Source organism: Portunus trituberculatus, chromosome 50 (assembly GCF_017591435.1).
Source record: "Portunus trituberculatus isolate SZX2019 chromosome 50, ASM1759143v1, whole genome shotgun sequence".
NCBI lineage: Eukaryota > Metazoa > Arthropoda > Malacostraca > Decapoda > Portunidae > Portunus > Portunus trituberculatus.
Genome location: NC_059304.1, coordinates 6,400,020 through 6,422,519, shown reverse-complemented (window position 1 = coordinate 6,422,519; position 22,500 = coordinate 6,400,020). Strand labels below are relative to the sequence as shown.

General features: G+C 40.8%; 1 long non-coding RNA gene across 1 annotated transcript in view; it reads left to right on the top strand.

The window, feature by feature from the left end:
- The first annotated feature begins 4,989 nt into the window (after positions 1-4,989).
- Positions 4,990-22,500, top strand: part of LOC123500005 — a 90,413-nt gene continuing 72,902 nt past the window's right edge. The window contains exons 1-2 of the long non-coding RNA XR_006673146.1: positions 4,990-5,091; positions 5,662-5,667. This is a non-coding gene — a long non-coding RNA (uncharacterized LOC123500005). The remainder of the gene's footprint in view (positions 5,092-5,661; positions 5,668-22,500) is intronic.

Sequence of the window (22,500 nt, the reverse complement as noted above, 5' to 3'; positions counted from 1 at the left end):
GGACGAGCAGACGGGGTTCCAGCACGAGGCTAGACGTATATGTCAAGAATGTGAGCGGCAGGAAAACGCGCTAGTGTCAGGTATCCAGATAAGGTCTCTGAGGACACCTCCAGACACATTTAGCCTTAAGGAAATTCTGGAAAACAAACACTCACTCGAGCCCATTAAAGTTGAGGAATTGCTGAGGTTCGAGATAAAATCAGCGGCTTTAGGCAGTACATGGAATTTAGGAATCAGGAAGTTCCGTCTCGAACCGAACTGACAATATTTAGAAAATAGGACAAGAGAAATTCTATAAGAAATATATATATATATATATATATATATATATATATATATATATATATATATATATATATATATATATATATATATATATATATATATATATATATATATATATATATATATATATATATATATATATATATATATATATATATATATATATATATATATATATATATATATATGTGTGTGTGTGTGTGTGTGTGTGTGTGTGTGTGTGTGTGTGTGTGTGTGTGTATACGCACCGAAACACAGGTGCCTGAGGCAACTGCCAATAGGCCTTTTCTGTTCCCTCCTACTTTCTCTATCATTATTTTCGTTTCAAAGCTGGAAGGTCTATGTGCGCAACGACCTGACCTACTCTCTTGCCTACGCTTTTGAATTTTTTTTCGCTATCTGGCTTCGACTCAAAAGCCACTCTCTAACTGGATTTATCTGTCTATCTCTCGCCCAACTCCTCTGACTATAGTAAATTCTTTGACCATTTAACTTCCAAAGTGGAGCACATTCTTCCTATATATCCCTTCGCACAGACTCCATCCTTGGATATTTCAATGATCATCACCAGTTTTGGCTTTCCTCTCTCTTCACTGACCATCTTGGGATACAAGCCTTCAACTTTGGTATCCTCTGTGACCTAGAGCAATTGGTGCAACAAACCACTCATATTCCTGACTGTCTTGGAGATACGCCCAACATTCTTGATTTTTTCCTTACCTCTAATCCTTCTACTTATGTTGTTACTTTATCGTCCCCGTTAAGGTCCTCCAATCACAATATCATATCTGTATCTTACCTTATAAAGCCTATACCTTTAATTTCTTGCTGATCTAAAGTCTAAAGTCGAATCTATTCTCAATAGGATAATTCTTAAGCATCCGTCACTTCACAATCTTCTATCTGATCGCCAGTATGGCTTCCGTCAAGGTCGCTCCACTGGTGATTTATGGCTTTCCTTACTGAATCTTGGTCTTCCTCTTTTAGTGATTTTGGTAAAAGCTTTGCTGTTGCCTTAGACATATTAAAAGCTTTCGATAGAGTGTGGCACAAAGCTTTGATTTCAAAACTACCTCCTACCGTTTCTATCCTTCTCTCTGCAACTTTATCTCAAGTTTCCTCTGTGACTGTTTTATTGCTGCTGTGGTAGATGGCCATTGTTCTTCTGAATCTACGAGTATTAACAGTGGTGTTCCTCAGGGATCTTTCCTGTCATCCATTCTCTTTCTATTATTCAATAATGATCTTGGACGCTAAACTTTTTGCCCTATCCACTCCTACGCTGATGATACCACCCTACACTTATTCACGTCTTTTCAGAGATGACCAACCCTTCAGGAAATCAACAGATCACGCAGGGACGCCACAGAACCCCTGACTTCTGATCTCTAAGATTTCTGATTGGGGCAGGTAAAACTTAGTAATGTTCAATGCCTCAAAAAATTGATTCCTCCATCTATCAACTCAACACAACCTTTCAGACAACTATCCCTTCTTTTTTAATGACACTCAGCTGTCATCCTCTCTTACACTAAATATCCTTTGTCTATCCTATACTTAGAATCTACTCTGGAAACTTCTTATTTCATCTTTTGTTAACCCCTTCAATACTAGGACACATTTTTACCTTGAGATTTGTGTACGATCAGACCATTTCATTGACATTGGGAAGAGTCTGTGGAGGTCAAAAGATTAATGGCCACAGTCTTCACAATTTCAATCCCCTCATGAGTTTCTGGAGCTGTATAAAATCACCAAATCGTCACCAGAATGAATATGGAAACGCGTCACGGTACTGAATGGGTTAAGATATCTTCTATGAAGTTAGTCGTTCTGAGGCGTCTCTACTATATTTTCTCACCCTCACAACTGCTAACTTTGTATAGAGTCCTTAAACGCCCAAATATGGAATACTCTTTGCCTGTATGGAGGGGTTACACTCACAGTTTTATTAGATAGGGTAGAATCAAAAGCTTTTCCTCTTATCAATGCTTCTCCTCTGACTGACTGTCTTCAGCCTCTTTCTCACGGCAGGAATGCATGCTTTCCCTCCTCTTACGGCTTCGCTGCACAAGGCTTTTCTTCTTCTTCTCATCCATACTCTGCCCTACTCTCTAATGCAAAAGTTAATCAGTACTACTCTCTATCATTCATACCTTTCTCTAGTAAACTCTGGAACCTCTCTCTGCTTCTGTAGTTCTAATTTCCTATGACTTGACTTCATTTAAGAGAGAGGTTTCAAGACATTTATCTCCTTTTTTTTTGGCTAACTCTCTTGGATCTGCAAGGGGACTAGCAAGTAAGTGGGCCTCTTTTTTCGTTTTATCTTGCCCTTGGCCAATTTTTCCCTTTTATATATATATATATATATATATATATATATATATATATATATATATATATATATATATATATATATATATATATATATATATATATATATATATATATACACACACACACACACACACACACACACACACACACACACACACACACACACACACACAGTATGGGGACATAATATATGGATGGATTACATCACGCGCTTGGCCATACGTGATCGCTGTTCTATCTTGATTACTCATATGATTTCTTCGTCCCTCCTGACCTCAGGCTTGCCTCTCCCTGTCTCAACCATTCCTCACTACAGAAGTGATTGTAGAGGTCTCACTAACAATACGTAAAAGAAAAAAAGTCTTATTTTAAGAAATTTTGCATTCTGTAGCTCGTGACTTACTACCCTTTCTACTTACTACTACTGCTACCCAATTTCATGTTTGGTCCAAAAATGATTTAGCACAAAATAAATTCATAAAAAAAACCAAGATTCATAATAAGTTTTTTGGTTTTCGTGCTGTAGGGGCCGCCTTGATGAAGGCCGGCTCCTCATTTTTACGGAATTCCCTTTCATCAGAGAAGTTCAAGGGAGTGCAAAATTTCCTTTCCGCTGAGAAGTTGAGGCGTTTGTGCTCGTGTGTTCATTTGCTGTGAAACAATGTTGGCCGTGCTTTGTTGAGTGAGAGGCGTGCTCAGTGAGGCCGAGCAGCTGCTGTTACGCCCTGTTATGGCGAACTGCGAGGGAGAATGATACGCACAATGGTAATAATGATATTGATAGTAAAATACTACGTATAGTGATATTCATAGTAACAAGAACAATAGCAATTCATGATAATGATCTTCATAAAGATGCCAAAAGTAATAACATTGATAATAATAACAATAACAATAATAATAATAATAATAATAACAATAACAACAATAATAATAATAATAATAATAATAATAATAATAATAATAATAATAATAATAATAATAAAAAATATTAATAATAATAATAATAACAAGAACAACAACAACAACAACAACAATAATAATAATAATAATAATAATAATAATAATAATAATAATAATAATAATAATAACAATAATAATAATAATAATGATAATAATAATAACAATAGCATAAAAATGATAATGAAAATAATACTAATACTAACAATAATAAAGATAATGCTGATATTGATAATAATAATGATAATAATGATGAAAACAACAACTCTCATAAGGAAGGAATCATCACATTTTTTCTTTAGTAGGAATCCTGGTTATTCGATAATAGTAGTGTCGCAAAACAATCAACATTTGCTACCAGGTCTAAATTTAATGTAATAAATAGATATGTTACACAATGTTATTCTTTATAATCACGTTCGTTCGTCCACTTTTCATGTTGTCTAGCCATGCCACGGTGTGCCTTCCTGCTGCCGCTCTTAAGTACCATAACACTGCACTCATTCCACCCTGACCCAAAAAGTATCCAGACGGCAACAACTTACGCAATCATTTACAGAAGATTGAAGCTCGTTACGTTTACAAAATAAAAATAATGATAATGATGATAAAAATAATAATGATAATAATGATAGTAATAATAATAATAATAATAATAATAATAATAATAATAATAATAATAATAATAATAATAATAATAATAATAATAATAATAATAATAATAATAATAATAATAATAATAATAATAATAATAAAGCATTTACACGCTTGTATAACAATATGTTACGTTATAATTCATGTATTGCATAAGGCTGTTTATTTTTCCATGAATATTTTCAAGTGGATGATGACATAAAGGTGCACCCCAGACCAGGGGTGTGCAGTCCGATTTTCAAAAGTCCGACTCCGACTCCGACTCCAGGAAATTTGAAGGTTGCGACTCCGACTCCGACTCAGGTTTTTTTTTTTTTTTTTTTCCAGTACAACGGTATAGTCTATTTTTTTTACATGAGTGATGGCGGCCAAGGGAAAAGATTAAGCAAAAAGCCCGCTAGTTGCCACACCCAAAAAAGACAAAAGTTAAGAGAATCAATACTTACATATTTTCGAGTCAATCCATAAAAGTGCACTTGACGATTATATAATTATCATAAATTAATGAAAATGATCTTTATATGTAGTGCTTGATTGGACACATCCTCCACAAAGTCAATTTCTCCCAATTTGTAGGAATCTCCAATCTCCATCAAGTGGAATCTTTACTCGAAAATTTATCACGTAAAGAGTCGGAGTCGCTCATATTTTTACCGACTCCAATTCCGACTCCGACTCCGGCCAAAAGTAGCCGACTCCTCGACTCCTCGACTCCTCGACTCCTCGACTCCGACTCCGACTCCGACTCCACACCCCTGCCCCAGACAGTCCACGTGCCTCGTTGACAGCGCGTCAGTCTGGGAAAGCAAGTGATGTGGCAGCGGACTGACAGGCTTTTCTGCTAACGAGATCACGGTACCTTTTTATTCCTGCATCAAATGAGTCCCTTTTTATAACGCACCAAGTTAACTTACAGCAGCCATATTGTCATCACGTTCAGTTCATTGTACTGCGGTAACCCAGGTTGTTAACTGGTCGACAGAGAACCCGAGGAAATTAGTTCTTGAGATTTATGTACCATTACGGGAATCATTGAAGCTGGCGAGTGCACGTCCAGGAGGGTGATGAGAGGCGCTGTGCCTTGAAGTGTTGGGAATGTGGAGGATTAGCACAGGTCTGGTGCCGCGGCAGGCTACATCGCCCGTCTCTCCTCCGTCAGCAGACCTGTCAAACCTACTCAACCATTAATTCCGTGTGTTGCGTCATCAAACATTCTCAAAACCGATCACCTTCACGCATTTGGTTTATTTGAAATAGTGTTTTTATGTAGCTAATTTACTTTAAGATGTTTAACTCCCCTTCTCTCCCCTAAACTCTCTCTCTCTCTCTCTCTCTCTCTCTCTCTCTCTCTCTCTCTCTCTCTCTCTCTCACGCCTCTAGTGATATTCAAGCTGATTTCACATTTCCTGTTTTCCTCTTTCGCAGGATCAGGTTTGTGGATTCCGTTGGAGCTTCCTGAGGCTTCCCCGCTTCTGTGAGTACATAAATTTGAATAATGCTTCTCCCTGCTTGATGTCAGTCGTGTGTCTCGTCTTTTATCTCATAAGGTTTGTAATGTGTGTGTGTGTGTGTGTGTGTGTGTGTGTGTGTGTGTGTGTGTGTGTGTGTGTGTGTGTGTTTGCATGTGTCTGTGAATGGCGTGTGAATGTATTACCTTACATTAGATGAAATTTAAATGGGGAACTGGAATTTAGTCAGAGATGGATCAAAATGAATTACCCCGATGAGATTTTCTAGGGAATGAAAAGTGTCTAAGGCGGGGATGTTCCCAGAAAATACAAATGTAGCCATCATATCTCCAGTTTTGATTTTATAGCATTCATTTCGGTATCTCTGAAAAGATTGTCGAACTCTCACACTATATGTCAGTGATTTTAATCGTTGGTCAGCTGAGTCACTCTATTGTGTTATATTGTAGAAGTGATCCCATTGATGCTCATGCCATGGGTAGCGTCAGTGTGGTATGCTTCCTCAGTGGAGGTCACATGGGGACGGTGGATGATTATACTAAATTTGTAGATGACACGCAGGAGGACAGGATAAGCTGGTCGGAATCTCATGCAACTATTGTACAAACAGATACTGGCATGTTATAGAAGATAACGCCAACAAATTCAAAGTACTTGACGTAGGCAGAATATCCATACGTATACATATGTAGAAATAGCGTAAAATGAATTCAGAAGTTACTTATGGCTTAGATATCTACTACAGAAAATACATACAGATATACACAGGCATACATATTCTAAAGAAATTATAACATCCAGATGAAAAAGAAAGAAACTGGTGCGTATAGAAGCTTGGTGTCATATCTGGTGCTCACAATGCATCAAGGGAACGAGCGATCAGCCAAAGGTGAGAAGCCATCGACCTTGCGAGCGGGCCGATATCAATGGTTCTTTGGCGCTTTTCATCGTGTGCAGATCCATTTCGAGATCAGGTCCGACCAAATATCGAAAAATGCGCAACCAAGGCGAGGAGGGGACAGAGGAGAAAGAAAGACTTGTAGGCACGAGCAGGTAGGCAGGTAGATCGTGGGTAATGAAGCTATATGAAGGAAAAGAAGTGTAGAAGGAGAGGAGGTATGTTGAAAAAAGAAGTAGACACACACACACACACACACACACACACACACACACACACACACACACACACACACGCCCGGTAGCTCAGTGGTTAGAGTGCTGGCTTCACAAGCCAGAGGACCGGGGTTCGGTTCCCCGGCCGGGTGGAGATATTTGGGTGTGTCTCCTTTCACGTGTAGCCCCTGTTCACCTAGCAGTGAGTAGGTACGAGATGTAAATCGAGGAGTTGTGACCTTGTTGTCCCGGTGTGTGGTGTGTGCCTGGTCTCAGGCCTATCCGAAGATCGGAAATAATGAGCTCTGAGCTCGTTTCGTAGGGTAACGTCTGGCTGTCTCGTCAGAGACTGCAGCAGATCAAACAGTGACACACACACACACACACACACACACACACACACACACACACACACACACACACACACACACACACCACGAAGTTTGCCAATGAAGTTTAAATGAAAGTATGGAAAGGAACAAACCAAAATACAGGCTAAAGAGCACTAGTAATAGAAAAATAGGGAAGCAAGGAGGGAAGGTAGGGAAGAGGGCAGAGCGCAATAAAAAGAGAGAAAAAAAAAAAAAAAGGAAAGGGAGGGAAAGCTGATTATAAGGCACTCCGTGGAGCCTGAGATCATAATCACTGACGAGTTATGGGGGATTATCTTGACGAATGATGAGGTGGAATAAGTTGTCGTGGCCCAGAGAGAGAGAGAGAGAGAGAGAGAGAGAGAGAGAGAGAGAGAGAGAGATCCATTGCTACAGCATTACCCTCCTGCCTCACCGAAAGACACTCCCCGCCTCCAAGTCACGCGCGTCGCCCCACCACTCTGTCCTGACCCTAGGGATCACCTTCGTGGTGGTCCTGTCCCGCTAATGATCCTATTAGAACCGTTCTCGTTAGCCACAGTGGGGGAGCTGTAGAGGCAGCGAGGCGTCAAGGATGTAGGAGGTGGTGGTGCAGGGCCTCTGCCGACTCTACGCCCTCAGGCATATAAACAAGGGTTCAGAATCGGCACTGTCTGTGGAGGATGCAGACATACTGCAAAATCACATAAAGAAATCAAGTAATATTGCGTGGGAACGAAAGTGAATAACATGTTTCATCAATTTCTTGAGAGAAGGCGTTCCAAAAAAATTCAAAATATAATTTTGATTAGTCTTTCTAGTAATCATGTATATATATTTTTTTTCTTCGTTCTTTATATCACAATAGTTTAGTTTATTCAGGAAAATGGAAGGGTTTTGTGCCTCAGCATATTTTCAGAAAGTTCGCTTTATTTTTGGAGTGGGACTCGTATTTCTCACTAAATTTGGCTGCCAGTGACCACCCCTGCTACCCCTCGGCCGCCGTCCCCTCGCCATGCAATATACGAGCGTAATGCCGAGCAGTTCTGCGATGCAACGCTAAAACATAGCTTTGAAATGCATACTTTAGTATTATAAAGCTGACTGATGAAACACAAGCCCGGAAAGGAAAGATGCATAATTAAGGGAAACGTCGCCCAGGTATCGCCATGAAAGGGTCACGTCGTCGTGTTGGCAACGTCTTTTGTGACCGACACGTTGAAATTAACCAAGAAAAATAGTTTGTGTTAAACTGGGAGCATGTGCCTCGCAGCCTGGAGAGTTTTTAATATCTACGTTGCTGTTTGAACCCTGTTTTTCCCTTGAAGATGGTCGCAGAACTCTAGAATTTCGTGTCTTTTGGAACGAGGAGAAAATAATACAGGGAGTCTAATCGAACTTTTCTCTTCTTTTCTGATGGAGACAGTTGCGTCTTATATACAACCGAGGAAAATGAAAGTGGTCTGTGAGGCTGACATGTGGACAGAGTGATGTGGTGCTGACGGTGCTATGTTCCCTCTTGACGACCCTTCCTTCTCGTTGCCTTGCTCATCTTGTCTGGATCGCTGAGTGCCATCAAACATTGTGCGTCTTGCTGTTTCGTCTCCCAATACACACTATTCTTACAGATACCACCAAACAATGAATACATGAATGAACAGATCTATAAAGAAATACGCCGATATATGATGCCTCTGAAAATTACACTCATTTGTCGTGAAGACTGACAAAAATTCATGTATAGAAATGGAAGTGTGTGAGTTTTGTAGAATAAGTGAAAACTGATGCCATATGCAGATGAAATGCGTCGAATAGCCATTTCCCAACAACAGAGGAAATGACGTAGTGAGGAATGATGATAATTTGACGTCAAGAAAATGGAAGAACGATGGGATGATGAAAAAAATGGGGCGGTTAAGGAGTTGTATCCCTCGCACTGTTGAATAATTCACCAACTATCTCTGTGTGTTGCGTTATTTGTTTCCCTCTCCCTCTCCCATTTATTCTCTATTGCAAAACAAATTTGGAAGTAATTATCGCACATAATCACTTGTAGCCCCTAAATTTGTTCTCTTAATCGTTGGTAATTAACGTACTGAGTATACGCTTTCTTTTTTTTTCTCTTCTTTTTCATTCCTCTCTCTCTCTCTCTCTCTCTCTCTCTCTCTCTCTCTCTCTCTCTCTCTCTCTCTCTCTCTCTCTCTCTCTCTCTCTCTCTCTGTTGCAGGTGAGGTTGATGGCTGATAGCAATTTATTCTTCGGAAGTGTGTGCCGCATGTAAAGTCTTTGTACCAAATCGTATAATTCATTAGATCCATCGTAACTTTCCAAAGTGTTATTGAGTGCTGCTCCATTTGATTTTTGCTTACAGTACCATTTTTGTTTGGGACGGCTTTCTTCTTTTGTCTTCATCTATGTATCCTCCTCCTTCTCCTCTTCGTCTTCTTCTAGTCATACATTGTCCCTGTTATTGTTTAATCAGGAGAATATTTTATTCCTTTCTAATTACATTCGTAAACACATCTTAATGTTTTCGACACTATTCTATCTCCTCCCCTTCTCTTCCTTCTGCCATCATAAATATCTTCATCTTTGTTAGGAAAGGAAATATATCTTTCCTTTTAACCTATATACTTTCTCTCCATCCTCACCTCTTCTGCGGCGTAAGGGAGGTTGAGTGAGCGAGAGGCGCCATGGCCTGGGGTGAACCTCACGCTGGTGTGGAATGTGGATCAGCCTGATTCTGAAGAAAGACGAAGTTGGTTCATAATTCCATTTCCTTGGCCGGCGGGAGCAACGTGAGCACGGTGGCGGATCAGATGATGAAGCAATGCGGACGTGATGATGGTGAGGGTGGGGAAGGTGGTGGTGATGGTGATGGGAGGGATGATATAAGTCCAGTTACTAGCGGTGCTTGGTGTTTGAGTGACAGTGATGGTTGTGCCGTTACTTGTGTACGCATGTAGTAGTAGTGGTGTTGTCATGACATTACGAAATGATTTTGATCTTGTCTGTGAATGTCGGTGGTTAGGGATATGGATGGTGGTCGTGGTGGTGATGGTGGCAAGGTGATGATACTGATATTATCTTGTGGCAGGACATAAAGATGGCGACACTGGCTGTGAATGGTGGCACTGATGGTTATACTGATGTGCTGGTGTTTTGTGAGTCAGGCTCATAGTGGTGGTGCTGGTGGTAGTGAGAGGAAGGAAGGGATGGGGGAATGAAGGGAGGAAGGTGGGTGGCAGTTATAGAAAGGTAGGGAGGGAGGCAGGGATGATGGTTCTTGATGGTGCAATACTATTCCAGGCACATCACGTTGGTGCAATGTCATCATTTTTCCATCGCACAAAACTTAATTTCGGCTTTGTTGGACTTCGTAATCAATGGTCAATAATTAAACTGACAGCCTTCAACACAGAAATCCTATGTTCCGGATGCGCGGGGCGAGGAGCAAAGCTTTTTTTTCATAAGCCGAAGCCCTAGGTACTGAAATACACACACATATATATATATATATATATCTTGTTATTATTTCATTGGTGTGATTATGAAGCGGTCATGAGGTACCAATGCTGTTTAAAACTCACCGGAAATAGAACAACAAGGATGATTGATATTTCCACCTGACTGTAAAAGTATCTAATAAATGCTGAAAATGTCTCTTGAATGATGCTTGTGAAACTGTATGAGTGTGTGAGTTACAACATTTTGTGTGTGTGTAGGAAGAAGGGGAAGGTGGGCGGTATGGGGCATTTATGTTGCCATTCTCTTTTGTCTTACTGTCTTTCAGAAACACAGGAAAACAAGCGACTTTATCATACAACAAGTCACTTACGGGCTCTAGCATTCTTTTAAGCGGATCGCAGCATAATCCCTCCTGTCTCAACTGTCCAGGGCCAGAGAGCGTTGTATCCTTGAAGAAGTACTTCGAGAAAATTTTAAATGTACATTGAGGAATCTCTCTCTCTCTCTCTCTCTCTCTCTCTCTCTCTCTCTCTCTCTCTCTCCCTTTCTGTGTGTGTGTGTGTGTGTGTGTGTGTGTGTGTGTGTGTGTGTGTGTGTGTGTGGGCGTTAGGAGGACGGACGGTTGATACACTAAGACACGCCTCCCTCACACTGAGACAATAATTCCGTGTTCCTATCGGCATCTCGCAGCCCTGCCCATGCCAGCACCACCATCAGCTGCGGCCCAGCGCTGAGTGTGACCCACATCGATATTCATAAACGCCATTAGCTTCTCGACCTAACGAACCGCGTCTTCATAATCTGTCACCGCCGCCGCTAAGCACGTTTGAATAACCACTCCGTCCAGTAGAAATATATTGCATTGTTCCATCATTTCCTTTTCTCGTATTATTTTTCTCAGTGGCCTCTTTCTCTTCCTTCCTCCTCTCCGGCAGATTTATATACGATATTGATGATAGAGATAGATAGAGAGAGATAGAGAGAGAGAGAGAGAGAGAGAGAGAGAGAGAGAGAGAGAGAGAGAGAGAGAGTGTGTGTGTGTGTGTGTGTGTGTGTGTGTGTGTGTGTGTGTGTGTGTGTGTGTGTGTGTGTGTGTGAGTGTGTGTGTCAGTTTGCGCATGTAGACTGCTAATTTCAGACTGGCGTATAGGCGATTATGACCGAAATCATATTCCATCAAATATTCATTTCCTGCCAATAAATGTGTCTGAATGAAGAACATTTGCATACATTTATAATATTTCTGGCCGGACGAGAGAGCAATGAATCCGTGGTGCACGTCCGGGGTTTGGGTAGGGGAAGGGCATTATCTGGTGTGTGGGGGGAAGGTCTGAAGTGGGAGAGAGCGGTGGAGTTATAGGAGGGACAATCCCGTGCTTTTATAAGGCAGAATGTTTACAATGTAATAGTTGAATGAATATTTAGCTAAATACTATTTTGATAGACAGCTGAAAACGGACGAAAAATATGTATGGTGAATAAATAAAAGAAAAAAATATATAGCATAACCGAGGACATTGCCCTACAATGTAGATTAAAATATTGAAAAAAAAAATGCTATAGAATTTCCATGTAGGCTTTTGGTTTCGCTTTTCACAATTCAATAACTATCAACACACACAGTCATGCACTCCAGCGCATATTTGTAAGCAGATACTGTAGATGCAGAATAGTGGCAGAGAGTGTCAGCCGTGCCGGTGATGGTAGCAGGCCTCCTCCACTCAACCTCACCTGCTGCTGCTCTGCTTCCTACTTAGATTTGCAAACTTGCGAATAGATACAAATTCCGGCGACATTCTTCTCATTTATATGCGAGAAAGTTGCCTGTGGTTCCTTCAGTTAAGGAACGCATGCAGGAGTCAGTTTGCAGACAAACCAGGAAATAAAAGTTATGTATACTCAAAGTCTTGTATGAGTATTTGAGTAATTCATGTGCAAATGTTTACGATGGAGCAAACGATCCTCTATGTCGCAGAGATCCGGGCATTGTTGGGAGGCTTTCTCTCCTCCAAAGTATATCTTAGAGCAACTGGGTCACTTTAACCCAGAAGCATTCGCGTCACCGGCTAAGAACACAATGCTTTTAGGGAACGGTTTGAGTTTTCCTGCCTTTGTTTACATATTGAATTTCTGTAAGAGAGAGAAAAAAAAAGCAAATTGAGGTTGTGACCTGTGAGCAAACAATCTGAAGATAAAAACATTTGTTCTTCACAAAAGTGAACTCCACTTTATTACAATCTCGTTGAAGCATGAGAGCTATTGGGAAAGATTGATGGAAAAGTCACTCTTCTTTACCAAAAAAAGTCAAGAGGTATGTGGACACTAAAAGAAAAGTTTGTAAAATGTTTTTAAAGTATTCTAAATAACATACGATATCACATTTAGATTTTCCTTTTAGTGTGTGTGTGTGTGTGTGTGTGTGTGTGTGTGTGTGTATGTCTGTTTTCTAATTTATACTCGTTCATGTTATGGTTCAAACGAAGCTTCGAACTCAGTTTATTCTCTGAGTATGTTTACATTAAGACGATGAGATACGATACACGTTCAAGTTTACTACACAAGTTCAGTCATATACTTTACTTTTACCATAACAATAATAAAGACTGAAATAGGTTTGCGATGTTCTAAGAAGGTTATCGGAATCAAAGGAGAGTAGATTCTTCTTTCGTATAAATTGTTAACAGCAGTTGGGTTGCTACGACTTGGCTTGGTGGGCAGTGTAGGCTCGTAGAGTCCTTTCACGAGCAGCAGGAAGGGAGAGAATCAGCAATAAGTGGAGTATGAGACACCGATTGTGAAACTTCCTGTAGTGATTGCCATGGTATACACACACACACACACACACACACACACACACACACACACACACACACACACACACACACACACATATATATATATATATATATATATATATATATATATATATATATATATATAGAGAGAGAGAGAGAGAGAGAGAGAGAGAGAGAGAGAGAGAGAGAGAGAGAGAGAGAGAGAGGATGGGGTCACGCGTTCTGCACCAGAGTATAGAAAGTTTTTACAAGCACTATACTTCCCTTCATATTCCTCTCATTGCTTCCTCCTTCCTCCTCGTCTATTCTGTCATCTTGCCTCCCTTCTCATCCATGCGTCTCTTTCTTCTTCATATCACCATTTTGTTCCTTCAGCGCCAAGTGCTTCTTCAGATCATTTGTCAGAAGGGAAAGATCCTGCAGTTATTCTTCGATTTAACTGCAGGTGATAAAAAGCGGCAGGCGAAGGAATGTAGAATGAAAGAGGTTATGAAGCTTAGAGAAAGGAATAGAAACAATAATTTCTGTAAAATACGTGGAACAAGCATTAATAAAGACAGAGGGAGAGAGGCCATAGAGAAGAAGAATAGATTCGTGAATTGAAAGAGCAAATGTTGGGTATCCTGGTTCGAGTCGTGACGCTGATGCCGAGCTAGCAGCGTTCACACGGTTGTCGCCTTCGTCTTAATCACGTTAAGCTTCCATTCCGTGTCCATTATTTTCGGAAATTTCTTGCCATGAACTGCAGTGAAAGTTCCCTTATTAGATTTGTTCCCTCATTAGGAGACTCTGGAAGTTGAGCTCACCACAGGCTGTCCCTCTCTTGCCATCGTCTCCACTAACTGTATTTAAGTGAAATCAGGTTCTCAGACGCTTTGGAGACATTTCAGAAATTCCTTTGTTTCTACTCCCAAAAGCTGCACCGTAGAGTAGGGAGTCACGTGACGCCTGGAGGCCCGTGGTAATGTGATGCCAATGCTGCACGCTCATTGCCCTTTGATTACTCCTGGGAACACTGCACTCCTGATGTCATTAACTGGCAATAATTATACATTCTCTCTCTCTCTCTCTCTCTCTCTCTCTCTCTCTCTCTCTGTGTGTGTGTGTGTGTGTGTGTGTGTGTGTGTGTGTGTGTGTGTGTGTGTGTGTGTGTGTTATGGAATATAATGTATAATGGTGTACCTTTTAAAGGCGTATGAGTGTGGCAGTTACGTAACTGGCTCCCCGCCCGTCACCTGCGATTAAGGAGTGGAAGTGCTAAGCTACCTTAAGCACTTGGTCCCTTTGGCTCGACACACAGTGTGGACCATCGCAAGAACCGCCGGCTGAGGAAGGGGATAAAGCGTGGCTCAAGGGGACTAACCTGTGTGTATGTGTGTGTGTGTGTGTGTGTGTGTGTGTGTGTGTGTGTGTGTGTGTGTGGCTTGTGTGTATTTGTGTGTGTGGGTGTGCGTGTAAAAAATAGATAAGGACATTATATGAATGATTTTATCCCCAATATTACACGTGAAATATGAGTGCTTGGGTTTTTTCAGTAATCAAGCATAATTTGTGTTGAAATATTGTCAGTTTCCACCAACAGTGGCCGTGGTGTCTTGCATTCTCTTCTTCTCATCAAGGCACTTCTCCCTTCCTCTCCCTCAACAATCTTCCTTCGTCTCCAGTCACCAGGGAAGGATTAAGATTCCCTCTTCCGCTCCTTCTTCCTTCCTCCTCCATTTCCCGACCTCTCCTTTCAACTTCCCCTTCCCCTTTCGTTCTTCCTGATTCTTAATCCTCCTCAGTTCACTTTATTATAGTGTGTGTGTGTGTGTGTGTGTGTGTGTGTGTGTGTGTGTGTGTGTGTGATTGAGTCTAATTATTTTTAATTATATTTTCTTTTATAGCTAATGATAAAGAGATTCGTTAAAATGGGTAAGATGCTGAGGCGGCACAATTGTGGCTTGAACAGCTGAGTGGAGGAATGAAACTCTTCTCCCGCCGTGAAAAAGACACTATATTGCAGTATTTAATGGTTTTATTTATAACGTAGGATGATATGAACGACGGCAATTATCTTAAGCTTGTTATTCATGAATATTTACTATTATGTGTTTTTTTCTGACCACATTCATTCCATCATTGAAGCTGTAAACCATGTGTAAATGACTACCATATTCCATGCCCGGTTATATGATTTCTACAAGATCCTGTTAACAAGAAAAGCCAACTTGAGTAACGGCGTTTTAAAAATTATTATTAGTATGTATGCTAAGAGAGAGAGAGAGAGAGAGAGAGAGAGAGAGAGAGAGAGAGAGAGAGAGAGAGAGAGAGAGAGAGAGAGAGAGAGAGAGAGAGAGAGAGAGAGAGAGAGAGACAGACAGACAGACAGACAGACAGACAGACAGACAGACAGACAGACAGACAGACAGACAGACAGACAGACAGACAGACAGACAGACAGACAGACAGACAGACAGACAGACAGACAGACAGACAGACAGACAGACAGACAGACAGACAGACAGACAGACAGACAGACAGACAGACAGACAGACAGACAGACAGACAGACAGACAGACAGACAGACAGACAGACAGACAGACAGACAGACAGACAGACAGACAGACAGACAGACAGACAGACAGACAGACAGACAGAGACAGACAGACAGACAGACAGACAGACAGACAGACAGACAGACAGACAGACAGACAGACAGACAGACAGACAGACAGACAGACAGACAGACAGACAGACAGACAGACAGACAGACAGACAGACAGACAGAGACAGACAGACAGACAGACAGACAGACAGACAGACAGACAGACAGACAGACAGACAGACAGACAGACAGACAGACAGACAGACAGACAGACAGACAGACAGACAGACAGACAGACAGACAGACAGACAGAGAGAGAGAGAGAGAGAGAGAGAGAGAGAGAGAGAGAGAGAGAAAGGAAAGAAGAAAGAAGAGAAGAGAAAAGAGAAAGCATAGAAAGAGAGGCAAATACAGACAGACAAATCAAACCTTAACTAGGGACAGAGACAAACAAGGGTATTTACAAATACGTAGACAGGTAGACAAGCAGGAAGGCAAGCAGGCATGCAGGCACCGCTTTAATATCTCTCGTTGTTGACTGAGCCACGCTGGGCAGACTAATAGCAGTCACCTGTTTGGGGTGGGAGAGGTGCAGCTGAGTCATTTGCAACATTAATGACGTGCAGTTCAGACAGAGGAAAGGCTGCATGTGCGTGACCCACTCTGGTGCACCTGTGAGCTGTTTCCTCCTCCCCCTCCTCTGTTATCATTATTATTATCATTATTATCATTGTTATTATTATTATCATTATTATTATTATTATTATTTTTATTATTATTATTATTATTATTATTATTATTATTATTATTAGTAGTAGTAGTAGTAGTAGTAGTAGTAGTAGTAGTAGTAGTAGTAGTAGTAGTAGTGGTAGCAGTAGTAGTAGTAGTATTTTATTTTAGTTTTTTGTTTTTTTATTTTATTCTCTCTCTCTCTCTCTCTCTCTCTCTCTCTCTTCTCTCTCTCTCTCTCTCTCTCTCTCTCTCTCTCTCTCTCTCTCTCTCTCTCTCTCTCTCTCTCTCGTAACAGGCTCGTGGGCAGGTAAATCAATGTTCAGCGTGTTGAATTTTAGTTATGTATCCTCTCCTTGTGTGTGTGTGTGTGTGTGTGTGTGTGTGTGTGTGTGTGTGTGTGTGTGTGTGTGTGTGTGTGTGTGTGTGTGTGTGTTCTCTTTGATGTGTTATCCTTCTTTCTCTTTTCTTTTTCTGTCTGTACTTTTACCATTTTTCTGTTTTCCTTTTCTTCATTTCTCTCTTTTAATTTTTCTATTTTTTTCCCATTTTATTTCATGTCATTTTTAGCGTGTGCTGTTATGTACAGTTCCTGCCCTCAGGTGTTGTTTGTTTGTTCCTGTATTTTTTGTGCCATGTTTTATTTCATCTTTTCTTTCTTTTCTCCCTTTACTTTTCACGTCTTCCCCTTCTCTCTCTCTCTCTCTCTCTCTCTCTCTCTCTCTCTCTCTCTCTCTCTCTCTCTCTCTCTCTCTCATTGCTCAGAAACTGCAAAGCGTGATAGTGAATCCCAGATCCTCAGAGTACATATAATGAGACCTGGCTTTATGTATTTTTGTCATTTCTCTGTTCCCAATGCAGCCAATCAGCCCGGCGGAATCATTGGAGATTAAGGTCATGGCTTTGGATGACACTGTATTACTCCCGCGTGCTAATCTGATAGCTACCCTTGATGTGAGTGTCCAGATCGCAATATAGGAACGACTTATGAGGTGGTACTGCTGCTAACTTTTTTTCTCTTCTCTCTCTCTCTCTCTCTCTCTCTCTCTCTCTCTCTCTCTCTCTCTCTCTTTAGGCGTTGTTTGTTTCTGGGTTACTTTTTTATATTTTCTTTCTTTCTTTTCTTTCTTTCTTTCTCTTTCTTTCTTTCTTTCCTTCTTTGTTTTTTTTCCCCTTTTAAATTTTCATGTTTTTCTCTCTCTCTCTCTCTCTCTCTCTCTCTCTCTCTCTCTCTCTCTCTCTCTCTCTCTCTCTCTCTCTCTCTCTCTCTCTCTCTCTCTCTCTCTCTCTCTCTCTCTCTCTCTCTCTCTCCCCAGCCATGTCATTCCTCGGTGTTCATCGTTCAAATCCGAATGTTGATCGATGTTGCGCGTTGTAATTCCTTGTTTTACACGTGAATTGTTACAATTTGTTAGAGCCGAGCGTGCTGGCCGGGTAAGGGAAGCAGGGGAGCGGAGTTTCATTATTAATTGAGTAACATGAGAGGTATGAGAGAGAGGAGTGAGTTGGAACAATAGCAACGTTGGAACTGTAGCGACGGAGAGGAAATGAGTAACAGGAATGAGAGTAAGAGGAGAGGAAAGTGACAGGCGAGTGTAAAAAGTGATGCTGTGTAATTATTAAAGTAGAGTCACGTAATGGAGGGTGTAAAGGTGAGATGTAAGGAAAACACAAGAGAAATGGACACTTGATGCTGTAATCGATAGTGGAGTAGTTGAAGAAGAGTTTATGCTGCTGACAGAGGTGGATGAAGAAGTAAAGTATAGTTTTTATTCACTAAAGGGAAGGAGAAGAGGTCAGAGGTTACTGTTAATTCTCTCTCTCTCTCTCTCTCTCTCTCTCTCTCTCTCTCTCTCTCTCTCTCTCTCTCACAAACACCGATTTGTTCAATAGCTAAATGCCATAAGTAGAAAATTCCAAATATTTTTGAGTATCGAGGCTATTGGTACCGATAATGCACGAGAGCAGGTCATATAGCGACAAGTAATGGAAACTTTTCTATATTCTTTACACAATTTTCTTTTCTTTCCTCTTTCATATGTATTGCCGTGTATACATGTTTTTTTTTTTATTTATTTTTACTTTTTGATATTCTGTATACTCTTGATTTTTTCGTCTGTTTTAATTTTTTTTTATTTTTTAGTTGTGCATGTAAGGTAAACTTCTCTTTGGTCTTCTCATTTCCAGTGCTACATGTAATTGAAGTAATCGTCTTCTCTTAGGAAAAGCTGTCATATCCCCTCCCTTTCTCTAGTTTCTGCCGTCAACTCTGAAACTAATCCACTGATTGGATCAAAACATCAAACGCCATTCAAAAATTTATTCGGTAAGCTCCCAGTAAACTAAATTCAATTGCAAGCGGACAAATGTAGCCTTTGATAATGTGTTTTCTAGTTCATTTGTTGTAGCTCGCTCTCTCTCTCTCTCTCTCTCTCTCTCTCACTGATTCTCATTTACTCTCAGATCATATATTTAGAGTTAGTCTTCCATAGAATAGGGATTTTTACAAGGAATTCGTCACGTAATTTCTTAAGATGCAGTGGTATGTTTTCTAGTCTACACAACTGACAATTAGTGATGAGAGTTAGAGGAGGAAAATGTTTGATCTAAATTATGCGCCCAGATATAGAAAATAATATGAAAAAATTAGGGAAGCTGTAAGAAACCATCAGGCCTACATGTGACAGCTCCTTTAGGAAACATTCATGACGTAACCATTTCACTACCGTCCCTTTATGTAGATTTGTTAAATCTTTATTTCAGGCTTGAACTGATTATTTCTTGCTGCATTTTGATTAGTAGTCTGATAATTAATTTTGCTTACGTCACTCCTGCTATATCACTTATAACACTTAAAGGCTTTAGTCAGGTCCCTTCTCAACGCATGCATATTTAAGGAATGCATATTTAACATTTTAATCATTTTCTACGGAATATACTCATTGGCTCTGTATCCTTCTTGTCCTTTGTAATAAAACTAAAAGACCATAACTAAAAGACCATAACCGCACAACGTAATCTTGATGAGGTCAGCTATGTGGCATTATGTATAATTTAAAGTGCCTTGAAATGAAACTCTCTATCTGTCTGCATATGTGGGAAGAATAAAGAAAATGAAGAGCGTCAAATATGAATTTTCCACTTCTTACTTTGTTTTTATCCTTGTTCTTTTTCCTTTTTTGTAGTTGGGTGGTGAGTCAAGGCCATGTCTGCTTCCTGGGATACGCGTTATAGATTCAGAGCAGAGGATCAATATCTGGTGGATCAATTGAGGCCTATGGCATGTCATTACGAAGGCCTACGTCTTACCCTCCCATCCCCCCCACAATCTAACCGTCTCTCTCTCTCTCTCTCTCTCTCTCTCTCTCTCTCTCTCTCTCTCTCTCTCTCTCTCTCTCTCTCTCTCTCTCTCCATTTCTCGCAAACATATGAATTTATTATTTGCAGGAGATTCAATAAATTAACTTTGACGTGGAAAACAATGTTCTTGATATTGAAGGATGGAGAATCTTTCATGGTGGAAAATTGTTGCTGCTGTTGCTGCTGCTGCCGCCGTTGATTGCTTTGTTTTCTTGAATCAAATCTAATATTTGTATGTGTACGTTTATTACTTCCTAGATTACATCACCACTATCGCAAGTGATGAAAAGGAAAAAAAACAAAAACAAATGTCAGAGTTATACAGATCGGTAAAAAGTGTTGTGTGCCTCCAGATCTGTGTTATATAAGGAAGGGAGGAAGAAGAGAGAGAGGAGGAGGAGGAGGAGGAGGAGGAGGAGGAGGAGGAGGAGGAGGAGGAGGAGAAGGAGGAGGAGAAAACATCCGAGCTAACGAAGGGAGGCAGCGTAAAAATAATTCTTGTCTTTAGGTTGAGAGAGAGAGAGAGAGAGAGAGAGAGAGCGCAGTAAGGATGAGAGATGGAATGTAAAGCGTGAGTGACTGCCTGGATGTGAAGGGAGGATGGAGGGAAAAGGGAGAGTGAGCGGCAAAAATTAATGTCTCTCCCTTTCTCTATTCCGTCTCTCTTTCCTCTTTGCTCCAATTTCATTTCTCTTATTTTTCTTGCTTTCCTTCCTTTAAATATGTCTCTGTTTTTGCATATGTGTGTTTTAGTGTTTGTGTGTCTGTTTATCCTTTTCTCTTTGTGTGCTTGACTGCCTGATTTCGTTTTTATTTGTGTCTTGTTTGTTTCACACACACACACACACACACACACACACACACACACACACACACACACACACACACACACACACACACACACACACACACACACACACATCTAGTAGTGAAGTGGTTAGCACACTCGGCTCACAACCGAGAAGGCCCCGGTTCAAGTCCCGGGTGCGGCGAGACAAATGGGCGAGCCTCTTATTGTGTAGCCCCTGTTCACCTAGCAGCACAATAGGTACGGGTTGTAATTCGAAGGGTTGTGGCCTCGCTTTCTCGGTGTGTGGAGTGTGTTGTGGTCTCATTCCTACCCGAAGATCGATCTATGAGCTCTGAGCTCGCTCTATAATGGGAAATGCTGGCTGGAGGACCAGCAGGACCTCTCTCTCAACTCTCTCTCTCTCTCTCTCTCTCTCTCTCTCTCTCTCTCTCTCTCTCTCTCTCTCTCTCTCTCTCTCTCTCTCTCTCTCTCTCTCTCTCTCTCTCTCTCTCTCTCTCTCTCTCTCTCTCTCTCTCTCTCTCTCTCTCTCTCTCTCTCACACACACACACACACACACACACACACACACACATACAGACACAAGGCAAAATAAAAAACCGTTCATAATTTCCGATGAGAGTACTTTAACTTCTTCATTAATGTCGTTTTCCTCACAGAACTTACCTACACACATAACATTATTTTTCTGTCTACTTTGTGGCGGAACTGTTGTTGTTGTTGTTGTTGGTGTTGTTGTTGTGGTTGCTGTGATTCTTTACATTATTATCATTACATATTTTCTTCTTTTCGGAGCTTTGGTTGAGTGAGGCTGGGTTGGGTTGGGAATGAGGGAAGTGGGTCATTCCCTTTACTTTATGACACTCATGAATTTTGCGCGTTCACATATTTTTAACATTTATCCCCCACACATCACTGGGTTGAAAAGATAAATGAGTGAAATCTGATGGTGAATAAATGACCATAGGACAATTTATGAACATTCTTTCTCTCTCTCTCTCTCTCTCTCTCTCTCTCTCTCTCTCTCTCTCTCTCCTGAAATTATGCAACACTTATATGAATAGCAAACCGCTGTCACCACTACTGCAATATGTACTTCGTTAGGTGGAAATGTGTTGTTTTCCATGTGCGTTTATGAAGTGATGGTGAGCGATAGCCAAGCAAGTAATAACCTCATAGGATTTGTATTATTATGAGGGCGCAGCGATTAGGAGAGTGTCGAGAATAGCGATATCCTAACCAGGCAGAGAAGAGGAAGGATGGGAAGGAGAAAATTGTGATATAAAAGAGGGTAATGTAAACGGTAGTGGTGTGGTTGATGTTAATTGGAGTAATGTGGAGAAGCAGCATTTGCGGTCTGCCGGTGGTGACGTTGTTGTGGCGTGCGTGACAGTGAAGGGAAGGCCGTAATGATAAATTTCCTCTGGTAGTGTACGGTAATCCAGGTAATGGCCATATAAATTCACCCATCCAGTAATGTGAACTGTCTTATAATTACTTTGTTGCGGTCTGTGAAAATCATAATAACTCAGTCCTCATCATTGCGCTCCATATTGCAGGAAACGTTCGCTTGATCGATATAGA